At 43.2% G+C, this 14,545-nt stretch overlaps 1 pseudogene; it reads left to right on the top strand.

The window, feature by feature from the left end:
• Positions 1-8,585: 8,585 nt before the first annotated feature.
• LOC130363365 (U2 spliceosomal RNA) lies at positions 8,586-8,693 on the top strand (annotated as a pseudogene).
• The last annotated feature ends 5,852 nt before the right edge of the window (positions 8,694-14,545 follow it).

Genomic DNA, 14,545 nt, shown 5'->3' with positions numbered 1-14,545 from the left:
CATATGTGGTATTGCTGTGTGCGGACAGGGGAGAGAGGGACAGGGGAGAGAGAGGGACAGTGCACTCCCGGCAAGGAGAAGCGGCCGGAGAGCACGCTGTTACAATTGGATTGTATTCGTGTGGACCTACAGCATAAAGATAATGGAGACATTTATCAAAACCTGTGCAGAGAAAAAGTTGACCAGTTGCCCATAGCAACCAGATTGCCTCTATTAAAAATGCCTCTGAAAAATTTAAGAAGCAAGCTGATTGGTTGCTATGGGCAACTGGTCAACTTTTCTTCTGCACAGGTCTTTATAAATCTACATCCACATGTGTAATTTCTTACCGAAAAGTGTCCCCTAAAGTTACAAAAAATGTTTATTTATTATTTCGCCCCACTATTTTTTTTTTATAGTAGATTTTATGGTAAAATTAGTGATGTTATTACAAAGTTCAATTGGTGGTGCAAAAAACAAGCCTATAAGTGTCTGTAAGTGGAAAATTAAAGGTGTCCTGGCTTTAAAAAAAACAAAAGTCCAAAAATACTGTAAAACATCCCTATACACTTTGGAGGTTAAGGAACTCTATTCATCTTTCCATGATACACAGAGACAAAACAAAGAGCCTCTTTCACTCTGGTGGACCCCATGCATCTGGACAATACACAGGTAGCCTTTTATTTCAATTGATACGGTGTAGTTGTTCAATTCCCCTGTGGTGGCGCTGCAGAGAACAATGAACACTTGCTTTGGGGATTACTTGACACCCTGTTATGAGCCTATTATTGGGGAGCCATTCTTACATTAAGGGATTAGCTTTTTTACTCTTTTTTTACATGAGTTGTAATGTTAAATAATATACAGCATATTGCGGATATTTTTCTCTGCCACCTTTTTTCTATTCTAAACATTGAGATATACACCAATGTGTCAGCCTCTTTAAACAAAAGACAGAAGATGGATCATAGCAATGAATGCAATTATGAGGCTAATTTACTTGTCAGGATGTGACATATACCAGGAGATCTCTGGTGATGACATCACTAAGGATCTGTAACTGTATGCGTTGGCTTCCTAGAGATATTGTAAAACTGCTCATTAGAGTCTTATGTACACTTTAATACCTATATGTTAATGTAAGATGACATAGTCTACTGTTAGGCAGCTACAGCTTCTCTTTTTGGTGTAATATGCTATTTATTTGATGTTGCTTGTATAACCCGTAAATCCACTGAAGCTTATACTGTTGTTCTATGGAAGCACATAAATGCAATAAAATCCCTTGGGCTGTGTATGTGTATACAAAGAAAGCAGAGTTCACACAGCAAACTGTAGAGGCTGTCAGAAGGAACTAAGTAAAGTTTTTAATATAAAAACTATAGGAAAAGTGTTTTTTCACCATAATAAGAATAAAGCAAGAAGCATAATTTTCAAAGCTATCTATAGTCCTTAAACCATTTACTATTAAGGTATTGTATGACAGTATAATGTTGACACTTTATGTATGTCTAGTATTATTTGAATACTGTGTGGAGGGAGGTGCATATTATTTCTAGGGGTACTCCACAACTTATCCCTATCCACAGTGTCTGATCATGGGGGGTCCGTCTTGTGGGTCCCCCTGCGATCTTCAGAAGGGAACTTCGTCTTTCCCTGAGCATGGAGTGCTGTGTCAGCACTCTCTTCATGCATTTTCTCTGGATATATAAGCATTGTACTTGGGTATACTTGTCGCTCCCCTAGATAGTGTGTGCTGACACACTGCTCCATGCACATGGAAGTTTGAAGATTGTGTGGTTCCCAGAAGTTGGATCGCTCAATGATTCAGACACTTATCTCCTATCCTGCGGATAAGTAGTGGAGTACCCATTTAAAGGGAACCAATCATCAAATTTTACCCTATATAATGCTTGGCAAAGCTTTATATAGGGTAAAATTGTTGTCCTCACCATCCCCGGGGGACGCTCCTGCCCCCAGGGATGGTGAAGATATGAAGTTATAAACTAGTCACCGCCGCCGCTGTAAGAAGTCACCTGAACGGGGAGCTCTTCTCATCTACTCCCTTTCTTCGTCCGGGAGCGACGCCCCCTCCGCTTGATTGATGGGCCGCGTCATCACTCTGCTCCATCTGTTCAGTGAGCGGAACAATGACGCGGCCCATCAATCAAGCGGAGGGGGCATCGCTCCCGGCCGAAGAACGGGAGTAGATGAGAGGAGCTCCCCGCCCAGGTGACTACTTACGGCGGCGGCGGTGACTAGTTTATAACTTCATATCTTCACCATCCCTGGGGGCAGGAGCGTCCCCCGGGGATGGTGAGGACAACAATTTTACCCTATATAACGCTTTGCCAAGCATTATATAGGGTAAAATTTGATGACTGGTTCCCTTTAAGTACTCCATCGTGGCATTTATTGTGGGCTGAGTGGCAGTAGTAATTGCATTTTACATGTACATTTTGTAAATGATGAGAAAAGCTGTCTAAATACATGGAGTGAGGGGCCATACTTGCTGCTTAGGACCTTATTTTTTATTTTTATTTTTTTATAAAACCTTCCCTATTGGTTTATCTATTTTCTTAGTCCTTTTTCTCAATTGCCATTTCCTTCTGCAGCCTTAGATTTTTTTTTTTTTAGCTTGATCGCCAAGTGAGGGGTCACCTTAAATCTGTTATATTTGCCAATGGATAATGTACAGGCTGGAACGCCGTCACATCTCAGAGAGCCCCAGGTTTTACTTACAAATTTTTAGGGCATCCTTCCAATTGAAATCTTTATTTGGAAACTGCCAACTGCCACTTCACAGTATCCATCTGGCAGCAAGATGACGATGACTGTAGATGAAGGTTACCCTATATATCCATTGGTTTGTGTGGGTACACATCGTGGTGCTTCACCTTCATAGCCAGCTGAGTACCCTTTGGCAACAAGATGCTTCCGTATTATTAGCTGCTGGCGAAATATCTACTGGATGAAGAATTTTACTAGAGAATGATTTTAGAAAAGTTAATACAAGCTATTTTTATATTGCTACATTTTAGAATACTTAAATTATTTATTAAAGGGGTTATCCAGGAAAAAACTATTTTTTTTTATATATTAACTGACTCCAGAAAGTGAAACAGATTTGTAAATTACTTCTATTAAAAAATATTAATCCTTTCAGCACTTATGTGCTGCTGAAGTTGAGTTGCTCTTTTCTGTCTAAGTGCTCTCTGATGACACCTGTTTAGGGAACTGTCCAGAGTAGAAGCAAATCCCCATAGCAAACCTCAGTTCCCAAGACAAGCAGAGGTGTCAGCAGAGAGCACTGTTGCCAGACAGAAAAGAACAACTCAATTTCAGCAGCTGAAAATTATTGGAAGGATGAAGATTTTTTAATAGAAGTAATTTACAAATCTGTAAGAGCAGCGAGACTGTGGAATAATCTAAAAGAGGAGGTGGTCATGGTGAACTCTGTAAAAGAATTTAAAAGGGGTTTGGAGAATAATAACATTACAAGTTATGGATTCTAGATCTATATCAACTCAGTACTGACTCATTAGGGTTATAAGTTGAACTCTGGTCTTTTTTAACTATGTTTAACTTTCTGGAGCCAGTAGATATTAAAAAAAAAAAAAAAAAAAAAAAAAAGGTTTTCTCTGGAATACCCCTTTAACCCCTTAACGACAATGGACGTAAATGTAAGTCATGGTGACGTGGCACTTAGCGCATCATGATGTACATTTACGCGCCGCCATGATCGTGAGCACCAGAGCTATCAGCAGCCAGGGAGTGGTAATGGTGGACATCCGCGATTAACCCCTCAGATGCCGTGATCAATTAGCAATCAACTGATTGCTATGAATAATGAAAAAAAAAGTAAAAAAAAAAAGTTAAATAATGTAAAATAAAAATTTTTTAAAATGTGAGCGTGAAAGTGTACAGCGTGAAAACAAAACCTTCCAAAATTTGCTAAATTGTGGTTTTCTTTTCAATTTTCCCACATAAATAATATTTCTTTGGTTGCGCCGTACATTTTATGGTAAAATAAGTGATGTAATTACAAAGTACAAAAAACAAGCCCTCATATGGGTCTGTGGATGGAAATATAAAAGAGTTATGATTTTTAGAAGGCGAGGAGGATAAAACTAAAATGCAAAAATAAAATTGGTCTGGTCCTTAAGGCCAAAATGGGCCTGGTCTTTAAGGGGTTAAGTAAACCAACATTATATTGACTTTCTTAAAAGTTAATATGAAGAAAAAAAAATCAGAAAATATTTGTCTTCAAAGCTTCGATATAATTTTACATAACTTCAATTCACAAAGTTTTTTCTTTTTGGAAACTTTTTATATGAGCCAGTCTGTATAAACGTTTGAGGTATTTCTCCAGCCTCTAAGGTATAATAGCTCTATATTTATATAGTGAGCGAGACAGATGAAGATCTAATATTCCAGAGTTTTTATTACGTTAACATGGTAAGACCACCTACCTAGGGGAAATAACAGACACATAATAAAGAATTATGGAATATTACAAAATTCTTCATAAATATATTCATGTACATTTAAGAATCAGAGCCACTGCCTGGGTTAATAAAACTTGTCAAAGTATTTTTACAAGAATTCCAGTATAATATAGTGGGGAGTTTAGCATTATTAAATGCCTGCATGGCTTTCCAAGAATAACCTTGTCTATTTAAAAAAAAATGATGGTGTGTTAAACACTTGTAAGAATAAAATATTCTACAACTTGGAAAATATACAATGAAATCTAAAAATAAAAAATATATGAAAAAAATAAATATAATAATAATAATAATTACTACACTGGTAAGGTTAAACTACTGTATATCCTACCCTTTCCGTTAAATTCTATTTGATTGGATGACCAAGAAGTAAACATAACTCCTCTGCAGCAATTTAAAGGGGTACTCCGTTTGAAACATCTTATCCCCTATCCAAAGGTTGGCTTGCAGCTTCCGCATTCGCAACATCACACCACGCCCCCTCCATTCATGTCTATGGGAGGGGGCGTGATGGCTGGTACATTGCAGTCATGCCTCCTCCCATAGACATGAATGGAGGGTACGTGGCGGCCTACATCACCAGTCATTGGGCACGAAGCAGAGTTTGCTCTGTGCACCGAATGACAGGGATGCCGTGCCGGACATTGGATAGGGGATAAGATGTTTCCAGCGGTGTACTCCTTTAATTCTATCCTTAGTGGTTTAGTATTTACTATGTATTTTTAACTTTATTTTTTTGTTCTGTCTTGTTTGACAAAAACATCTGAACAAGTTTGTTGATATATCAAATTTATTTCAATATCACTGTCATTTAAAAAACTTTTGACATGATGCCCATACATGCTCCATTCCCTTCAAGAGTGAGACCCGGTGTGATCTCAAGTTTTGTCATGTCTGGGCAACATATCAAAAGTTGTTTTAAATGTTGCTTTTAAAATTGAAGACAATAGAAGACAAAATGTTTTGACCAAATCACAACATACTAGAGCTTTGCTCCTAAAAGATTTCCATTTTGTTTTTCCTTTCAAGGAAACCTGTTATCAAGTTTTCCCTTATACTTTAACTACCAGCAGCACGTTCTACATCTTACATAGCAGCATAGTAACATAGTTTGTTAGGTGGGATAAAAAGACAAGAGTCCATCGAGTTCAACCTAAAGTCCTACTGTGTTGATCCAGAGGAAGACAAGAAACCCATCAGGCTAATGCCAATTGCCCCATGACAGGAAAAATTCCCTACTGACTGTAATATGGCCATCAGAATAAATCTCCGGATCAATGGTCTAGCCTTGAAAAACATTCAGGCTTGCCTTGAATTTGTTTATTGCACCAGACATCACAACATCATGTGGCAGAAACTTTCTTGTCATGGTTATCGGCCTAGGTATAAAAAGATCACTAGAATTGTGATGTATTTTCTCCTCAGCTTGATATCCTGTCTTGGTCCCGTAATCCTTCCATACCGTCAAATATCCTTGTTGCCCTCCTCTGCACCCTCTCCAGTTCAGCCATGTCCTTCTTATTTACAATAATGTTTTCTACCATGCCTGTTTATCTTCCTAGCCGTCCTCCATAGGAAAAATAACAGTGGTTGACATCACCACTCTTCTCACTGAAGAGGACCTGGGCCTCCACGAGAATACAAGGAGCAGAGCGGTGACGTCGGCTGTGCCTGGGCTGTCAATCATACATAATCACAACGGAGTAGACGTCATTAGTAAATGAATAGGAATGATTACAGCCCAAGGCACTGTGACTACTTTGGGCTGCCGCATGCCCCAATGACTAGTTAACCCTTATTAGCATATGATATGGGAGAGCTTTAAAATACATTTTCTTTAATATGGAGTATGGGCAGGGGGATATACAGGCATGCTAGAGAAATATTATAATAAGATGTAGAACGTGCTGCTTTTAGTTTTATAGGATAAAAGGACAGGTTCCCTTTAAGGTAGATTGCTGGCTGAATAACTGCTATGAATGCCTTGGTTTTTTTTACATTTGTTTTGCAATCAGCTTTCTATGGACTTTAAAGGGGTTATCTGGATACTAAGTACAGTGGTCCCTCAACATACGATGGTAATCCGTTCCAAATGGACCATCGTTTGTAGAAACCATCGCATGTTGAGGGATCCGTGCAATGTAAAGTATAGGACAGTGGTCTACAGTCTGCGGACCTTCAGATGTTGCAAAATTACAACACCCAGCATGCCCTGACAGCCAACGGCTGTCCAGGCATGCTGGGAGTTGTAGTTTTGCAACATCTGGAGGTCCGCAGGTTGAAGACCACTGTTGTAGTGTAGTGTAGTTGTACTCACCTGTCCCCGCCGCTCCGGACAGTTACCGCTGCCCGGGATGTCGCTGCCCTTCACTGTCGCCATGTCCCCGAGGTGTCCCCGACGCTCCGGCAAGGCCTCTGCTTCCCCGGCATCCTCGCTCTCCGTCGCCGCCATCACGTCGCTATGCACGCCGCTCCTATTGGATGACGGGACGGCTTGCGCAGCAACGTGATGATGTCGATGGAGAGCGCCGACAAATCAGGGGATCCTCTAGAGCCCCGAGGACAGGTAGGTGATTGTCAGCGGACCACACGGGGCACCGTAAACGGCTATCCGGTGGCAGCTGAAGCAGTCAGCGCTGCCGGATAGCTGTTTATGCGATGGCCCCGACATACAAAAGCATTGTATGTTGATGCTGCCTTCAACATGCGATATCCTCTAAGAGGCCATCGCATGTTGAAATTATCGTATGTCGGGGCCATCGTAGGTCGAGGGGTCCCTGTATATATTTTTGGGGGTGGCATACAATCAGCTCTGGTTACTTCCTACTTTTGAGACAAGCTCTTCTCTGCAGTGATGGCTTGTACAGAGTAAGGTGGTATGCCCCTGCAGTGTTTGGCTAAGTGAGACATCACTGCAGAGAAGAGCTTGTCTCAAAAATAGGAAGTACTAAAGCTGCGAGGGACTGAATGATGTCACAAAGGGGGTCCTGGGGGACAAAGGAAAATGAGTATGTGCTTATTTTTATTTTTTTTAGGGATTTTTTTGTCATGCCGTCCCTAGCAACATAAAAAGTATTTTTAGTTTCGGCAAAACTAAAACACTGTGTGGTATGCATAATTTAGTGATTTTTTTTTGCTTATATATGTTACGCCGAGCGCTCCGGGTCCCTGCTCCTCCCCGGAGCGCTCGCGGCGTCTCTCTCTCTGCAGCACCCCGGTCAGACCCGCTGACCGGGAGCGCTGCACTGACATTGCCGGCGGGGATGCGATTCGCATAGCGGGACGCGCCCGCTCGCGAATCACATCCCAAGTCACTTATCCGTTCCGGTCTCCGGCTGTCATGTTCTGGCGCGCGCGGCTCCGCTCTCTAGGGCGCGCACGCGCCAGCGCTCTAAGATTTAAAGGGCCAGTGCACCAGTGATTGGTGCCTGGCCCAATCAGTCTAATTAGCTTCCACCTGCTCCCTGTGTATATTACCTCACTTCCCCTGCACTCCCTTGCCGGATCTTGTTGCCTTGTGCCAGTGAAAGCGTTTAGTGTTGTCCATAGCCTGTGTTCCAGATCTCCTGCTATCTTCATTGACTACGAACCTTGCCGCCTGCCCCGACCTTCTGCTACGTCTGACCTCGCCTCTGCCTAGTCCTTCTGTCCCACGCCTTCTCAGCAGTCAGCGAGGTTGAGCCGTTGCCGGTGGAAACGACCTGGTTGCTACCGCCGCAGCAAGACCATCCCGCTTTGCGGCGGGCTCTGGTGAAAACCAGTAGCAACCCTAGAACCGGTCCACCGACACGGTCCACGCCAATCCCTCGCTGACACAGAGGATCCACATCCAGCCTGCCGAATCGTAACAATATAGTTTAGCAAAGCGTATTATTAGGCACACTGACAGCGCCCATGTCACCAGAGTACTTAAGGGTATGTTAACACATACATACAGATTTTCTGCGGAAGAAAGTTCACTGGGAAAGATTTGGCTGCTACCCTAACTTGAGCGTACCCTTAAGTGTACAGTGCTCATCCTCTGGGGACTCCTGTCTGAACATGGGACATCAAGGAATTTAAGGTTATCATAGAGAGAATCACTGTGTCCTCCTCTGCCTTGCTTCTCAACCTTTTGGCTAAGATTAAGTGTAGTATCTGTTCTTATCAGTCTTACAAGTGGACCAGACACCATCGATGTGTGACTGGTAAGGATGGGTGCTGCATGGAGGGGGCAGGTGTGCTAGTGCGTGTCGGGTTGGTGCCACAACAACAGTTCAACGGCTGCCCCAATGAGACCTGTTCCCTCCGGGTTTGGTCATGTTGCTGGGGGGTCTAGAGCCGGGGTAATTTTAGTGCCTCGGGAAGTGGTGACCCTGAGGTGCTGAACTCACTGGGTGTAATAGCTCACTGAGTGGACGCACTGTACCACACACTCTTCACCTTTTGGCACTCACCCCTTTGATTCCCGGCCTTCTGGCTAGGATCAGGGAAATTTTAATAGATCCGTCCGGATGTCCAGGCTGTAATGTACGGCACACATTCACTTATTTATTTGTTTGGCTTTTCATCACAGTGCCACTTTATGAGTGTTTGTTCATCACTAGGATTTGTCAGGGTGTGGTAAGCCCTTCTGGGTGTCCTTCATGTCGGTCCATTGGAGATGTGTGTGGCCATTAGGTTCCTCACCTCCCTGCAAACCCCGGGCATTCCTGCATGGGCAGGATGCCATTGGTATACGGCTCTGCAGGCGGATTCTTGGGCTAACGCCCAGGTTGACGCCAAGAGCACTTGTGGTCCCCTAGTAGCTTTGGCGAAAAGGGACATTGAACCTGGACTCTTGCAGGTGCCTTTTGGCTCAGAGGGGAAGGGTAGTTTCGTTGGGGGGCCTTTGCAATGGACCACATGCTTGTGCACTTTTTTTGAGTGTAACACATTTGCACTTTTTTCTTGCACTCTGGTGATAGAGAGCACATTCCTCTGCCTCTTTATACTATGTATAGTGTTCATTATTACTAAAAGGAAAGGGAAAAAAAAGAGAAAAAATTAATAAATATATGTTCCCAAATAGCACAGGTGTGAGCCTAGTCCGGACTTCAAGCTGGAAATGGGATAATGTCTCTTTCTATGCTTTAGTGGTACAAAATGTTCTCTAGATGGACTCATGCACAGTACCTGGTAGAGTAGAGTATTTAGTATTGTATTTACAGAATTACACAGTTATGTTAGAAAACATAGCATTCTGTCTTTTCAACTCCTAAGTATATAGAATATTCTACGGTGGAGGAGAGGCAACTGTGCATTCCGAGGAATAGAAGAGATCTCGCAGGAACATGATTTGGCAGGTATTTGCCTTGTTATTCATCAGAACTATTATACTTGGCAGTAGTATTAATATGCTTTGCCTCAAACATGGTAGTATTATACCTGGCATCGACACTGGTATACTTGAAATCGTACATACCAACTTTATACATGACATCAGATGTGGAAATTGGCATCAACACAGGCGTATCCTGGCCCCAGTGTTTTGACATAAGCCATAGCTCTGTTAGTGTTGGTTCCTGAACTCTTACATTTGGTATTAGATGTGACACGTTTATATTTGGATCTGGATAGGGGACACAGGAAGCGTGAATGCCACGAGAAATTTGCTATGTTAGCAGCCACCAGGGATGAAGAAAATGTAAAAAAATATGAAAAAATAGGATCCATGGATAACTGCTGTCCTTTATATAGAAAACCTCACAATGTTTTAATTGTGTATGCGATAGAGCCTTGCTATTATAAGGCAGTGTTTTCCAAACAGTATGAGGTCGGGATATGAGGTCGAGATATGAGGACGGGATATCAGGACGGGATATGAGGACGGCATGTGAGGATGGCATATGAGGACGGGATATGAGGTCAAGATATGAGGACCGGATAGGAGGTTGAGATAGGAAGACGGGATATGAGGACAGGATATGAGGACGGGATAGGAGGTTGGGATATGAGGACGGGATATGAAGATGGGATATGAGGACGGGATATGAGGACGGGATATGAGGACGGGATAGGAGGTCAGGTTAGTAGGTAGAGATATGAGGACGGGATATGAAGACGGAATATAAGGACGGGATAGTAGGTTGAGATATGAGGTCGGGATATGAGGACGGGATATGAGGTTGAGATATGAGGACGGGATATGGGGACGGTATATGGGGTTGCGATGTGACACCAATTTATGGGGATGGGATATAAAGTCAAAAGCCTCCTCCTAAGTCGATTTTCCTCCCCATCAAGGATGAGGAAGGAAAAACCGGGCAACACCGCGTACCCAGCTAGTTCTTTAATATTTAAGGGGTACTCCGGTTTAAAAAATTTTTTTTTTAATTGCCAGAAAGTTAAACAGATTTGTAAATGACTTCTATTTAAAAATCTTAATCCTTCCTTATCAGCTGCTGTATGATACAGATGACGTTCTTTTCTATCTTAATTTATTTTCTGTCTGACCACTGTGCTCTCTGCTGACACCTCTGTCCATGTCAGGAACTGTCCAGAGCAGGAACAATTCCCCATAACAAACCTCTCCTGCTCTGGACAGTTCCTGACATGGACAGTGGTGTCAGAAGAGAGCACTGTGGTCAGACAGAAAATAAATTCAAAAAAGAATAGAACTTCCTCTGTATCATACAGCAGCTGATAAGTACTGGAAGGATTAAGATTTTTTTAATGGAAGTCATTTACAAATCTGTTTAACCTTTTGGCACCAGTTGATTTAAAAAAATCGTTTACAGTAATGTTTTCCGGAGTACCTCTTTAACCTGTTAAGGATGCAGGGCGTACAGGTACGCCTTGACACCCTGGTACTTAAGGAGCCAGGGCGTATCTGCACGTCCGTGGGAATTTCGGTCCCCGTCATGTGCCAGACGGGGATCGGACCGTGCAAATGCCCAGGGGGGTCATTAGGCCCCCCCATATCAGTGATCACTGCAAATCACCGGTAAATTCACACCGGCAATTTGCGGCTATTCCGGGTCATATGGGTCTACGGTGACCCCGTGACCTGGAAAATAATGGGGATCGGGGTTGTCCAAGACACCCACGATCCCCATGAAGAGATAGGAGGGAGGTGGCAGGGGTACCACCCCTCCTATCCCTGCTATAGAAGCGCATAGAAGCGACGACCAACAGCAGATCGGGGGCGGGGGGGTTAACTTTCGGTTTCCCCATTCTGCCCACCCACAATAGGCGGGGCAGAACAGGGAAGCCGAGGAGGACCGGCGATGAAGGTCCACTTACCCATCGGCTGAGGCAGCAGGTGGCGATCGGCAATGGTGATTGGCCGGAGGTGATGTCGTGCAGCTGGCTCCCTGGATCCTACGGAAGCCGGTGAGTTGCCTAGCAACATCTGGAGGGCTACAGTTTGCGACCACTATAGAGTGTCTCCAAACTGTAGCCCTCCAGATGTTGCAAAAATACAACTCCCAGCATGCCCAGACAGCTGTTTGTTGTGTGGGCATTCTGGGATTTGTAGTTTTGCAACAGCTGGAGGGCTAAAGGTTGGAGATCACTGTTCAGTGATCTCTAAACTGTAACCCTCTAGAGCTTGTAAAACTTCAACTCCTAGCATGCCCACACAGCAGTATGTTGTCTGGGCATGTTGGGATTTGTAGTTTTGCAACACCTGGAGGGCCACAGTTTGGAGATCACTGTGCAGTGGTCTCTAAACTGTAGCCTTCCAGCTGTTGCATAACTACATCTCCCAGCATGCCCTTCGCTGATCAGTCCATGCTGGGAGTTGTAGTTTTGCAACAGCTAGAGGCACACTGGTTGGAAAATACTGAGTTAGGTAACAGAACCTAACTGAAGGTTTTCCAACCAGTGTACCTCCAGCTGTTGCAAAAGTACAACTCCCAGCATGCATGGTCTGTCAGTACATGCTGGGAGTTGTAGTTTTGAATCAGCTGGAGGTTTCCCCCCCCCCCCCTCCCCTCAAGGGGAATGTACACGGTACATTCACACAGGCAGGTTTACAGTAAGTTTCCTGCTTGAAGTTTGAGCTGCAGCTAATTTTTCGCCGCTGCGCAAACTCCTAGTGGGAAACTCACTGTAAACCTCTGCCTGTGTGAATGTACCCTAAAAACACTACACTACACTAACACATAATAAACTGTAAAACACTACACATACACCCCCTTACACTGTCCCCACCAATAAAAATGAAAAAGTATTGTACAGCAGAGTTTCCAAAACGGAGCCTCCAGCTGTAACAAAACAACAACTCCCAGCATTTACAGACATCCACTGACTCTCCAGGCATGCTGGGAGTTTACCAACAGCTGGAGGCACCCTGTTTGGTTGGGAATCACTGAAGTAGAATACCCCTATGTCCACCCCTATGCAATCCTTAATTTAGTCCTCAAATGCGCATGGCACTCTATCACTTTGAAGCCCTGTCATATTTAAAGGAAACAGTTTAGGGCCACATATGGGGTATTTCCGTACTCGGGAGAAATTGCACTAATTTTGGGGGGCTTTTTCTCCTTTTACCCTTTATGAAAAGGAAAAGTTGGGGGCTACACCAGCATGTTAGTATAAAAAAAAAAAAATAAACACTAACATGCTGGTGTTGCCCCATATTTTTATTTTCACAAGTGGTAAAAGGAAAAAAAAATCTAAATTTGTAACGCAATTTCTCCTGAGTACGGAAATACCCCATATGTGGGCATAAAATGCTCTGCGAGGTACAACAAGGCTCAGGAGGGAGAGCGCACTATGTACATTTGAGGCCTCAATTGCTGATTTGCACAGGGGTGGCTGATTTTACAGCGGTTCTGAAATAAACGCAAAAAATTAAATACCCACATGTGACACCATTTTGGAAACTACACCCCTCACGAAATGTAACAAGAAGGTATAGTGAGCCTTAACACTCCACAGGTGTTTGAAGAATTTCCATTAAAGTTGGATGGGAAAATGAAAAAAAAATATTTTTTCACTAAAATGCTGGTGTTACCCTAAATTTTTCATTTTCACAAGGGAAAATAGGAAAAAAGCCCCCAAAATTTGTAACCCCATTAGAATATACCCCATATGTGGATGTAAAGTGTTCTACGGGTGCACTGCAATCCTCAGAAGAGAAGGAGCGCCATTGGGATTTTGCAGAGAAAATTTGTCCGGAATTGAAGGCCACGTGTGTTTACAAAGCCCCCTGTGGTGCCAGAACAGTGGAACCCCCCCCCACACGTGACCCCATGTTGGAAACTACACCCCTCATATAATGTAATAAGGGGTACAGTGAGCATTTACGCCCCACAGGTGTTTGACAGATTTGCACTGTTCCAAAGATATGTCAAACGCCAGTGGGGTGTAAATACTAACTGCACCCCTTATTACATTCTGTGAGGGGTGTAGTTTCCAAAATGGGGTTACATGTGGGGGTTGGGGAGGATCCACTGTTCTGGCACCATGGGGAAGCTTTGTAAACGCACATGGCCCCCGACTTCTACTCCAAACAAATTCTCTTTCCAGAAGCTCAATGCCACTCCTCTTCTTATGAGCATTGTAGTGCGCCAGCAGAGCACTTGATGTCCACACATGGAGTATTTCCATACAGAAGAAATGGGGTTACAAATTTTGGGGATAATTTTCTCCTATTACCCCTTGTAAAAATGTAAAATTTGGGGGGAAAACTGCATTTCAGTGAAAAAATTTTTTTTTTCATTTACACATCCAAATTTAACAAAAAGTCGGCAAACACCTGTGGGGTGTTAAGGCTCATTGTACCCCTTGTTACTTTCCTTGAGGGGTGTAGTTTCCCAAATAGTATGCCATGTGTTTTTTTTTTTTTTTTTGCTGATCTGGCACCATAGGGGCTTACTAAATGTGACATGCCCCCCAAAAAACATTTCAGAAAAACTCACTCTCCAAAATCCCACTGTCGCTCCTTCCCTTCTGAGCCTTGTAGATCACCCACAGAGCACTTGACATACACATATGAAGTATTTCCTTACTCGTGAGAAATTGGGTTACACATTTTAGGAAGATTTCTCTCCTTTTACCCCTTGTAAAAATTCAAAAACTCGGTCTACAAG

The sequence above is a fragment of the Hyla sarda genome, chromosome 3 (assembly GCF_029499605.1).
Source record: "Hyla sarda isolate aHylSar1 chromosome 3, aHylSar1.hap1, whole genome shotgun sequence".
NCBI classification, from domain to species: domain Eukaryota; kingdom Metazoa; phylum Chordata; class Amphibia; order Anura; family Hylidae; genus Hyla; species Hyla sarda.
Note: the sequence above shows the minus strand (reverse complement) of the source record. Positions and strands in the feature narration are given on the sequence as shown.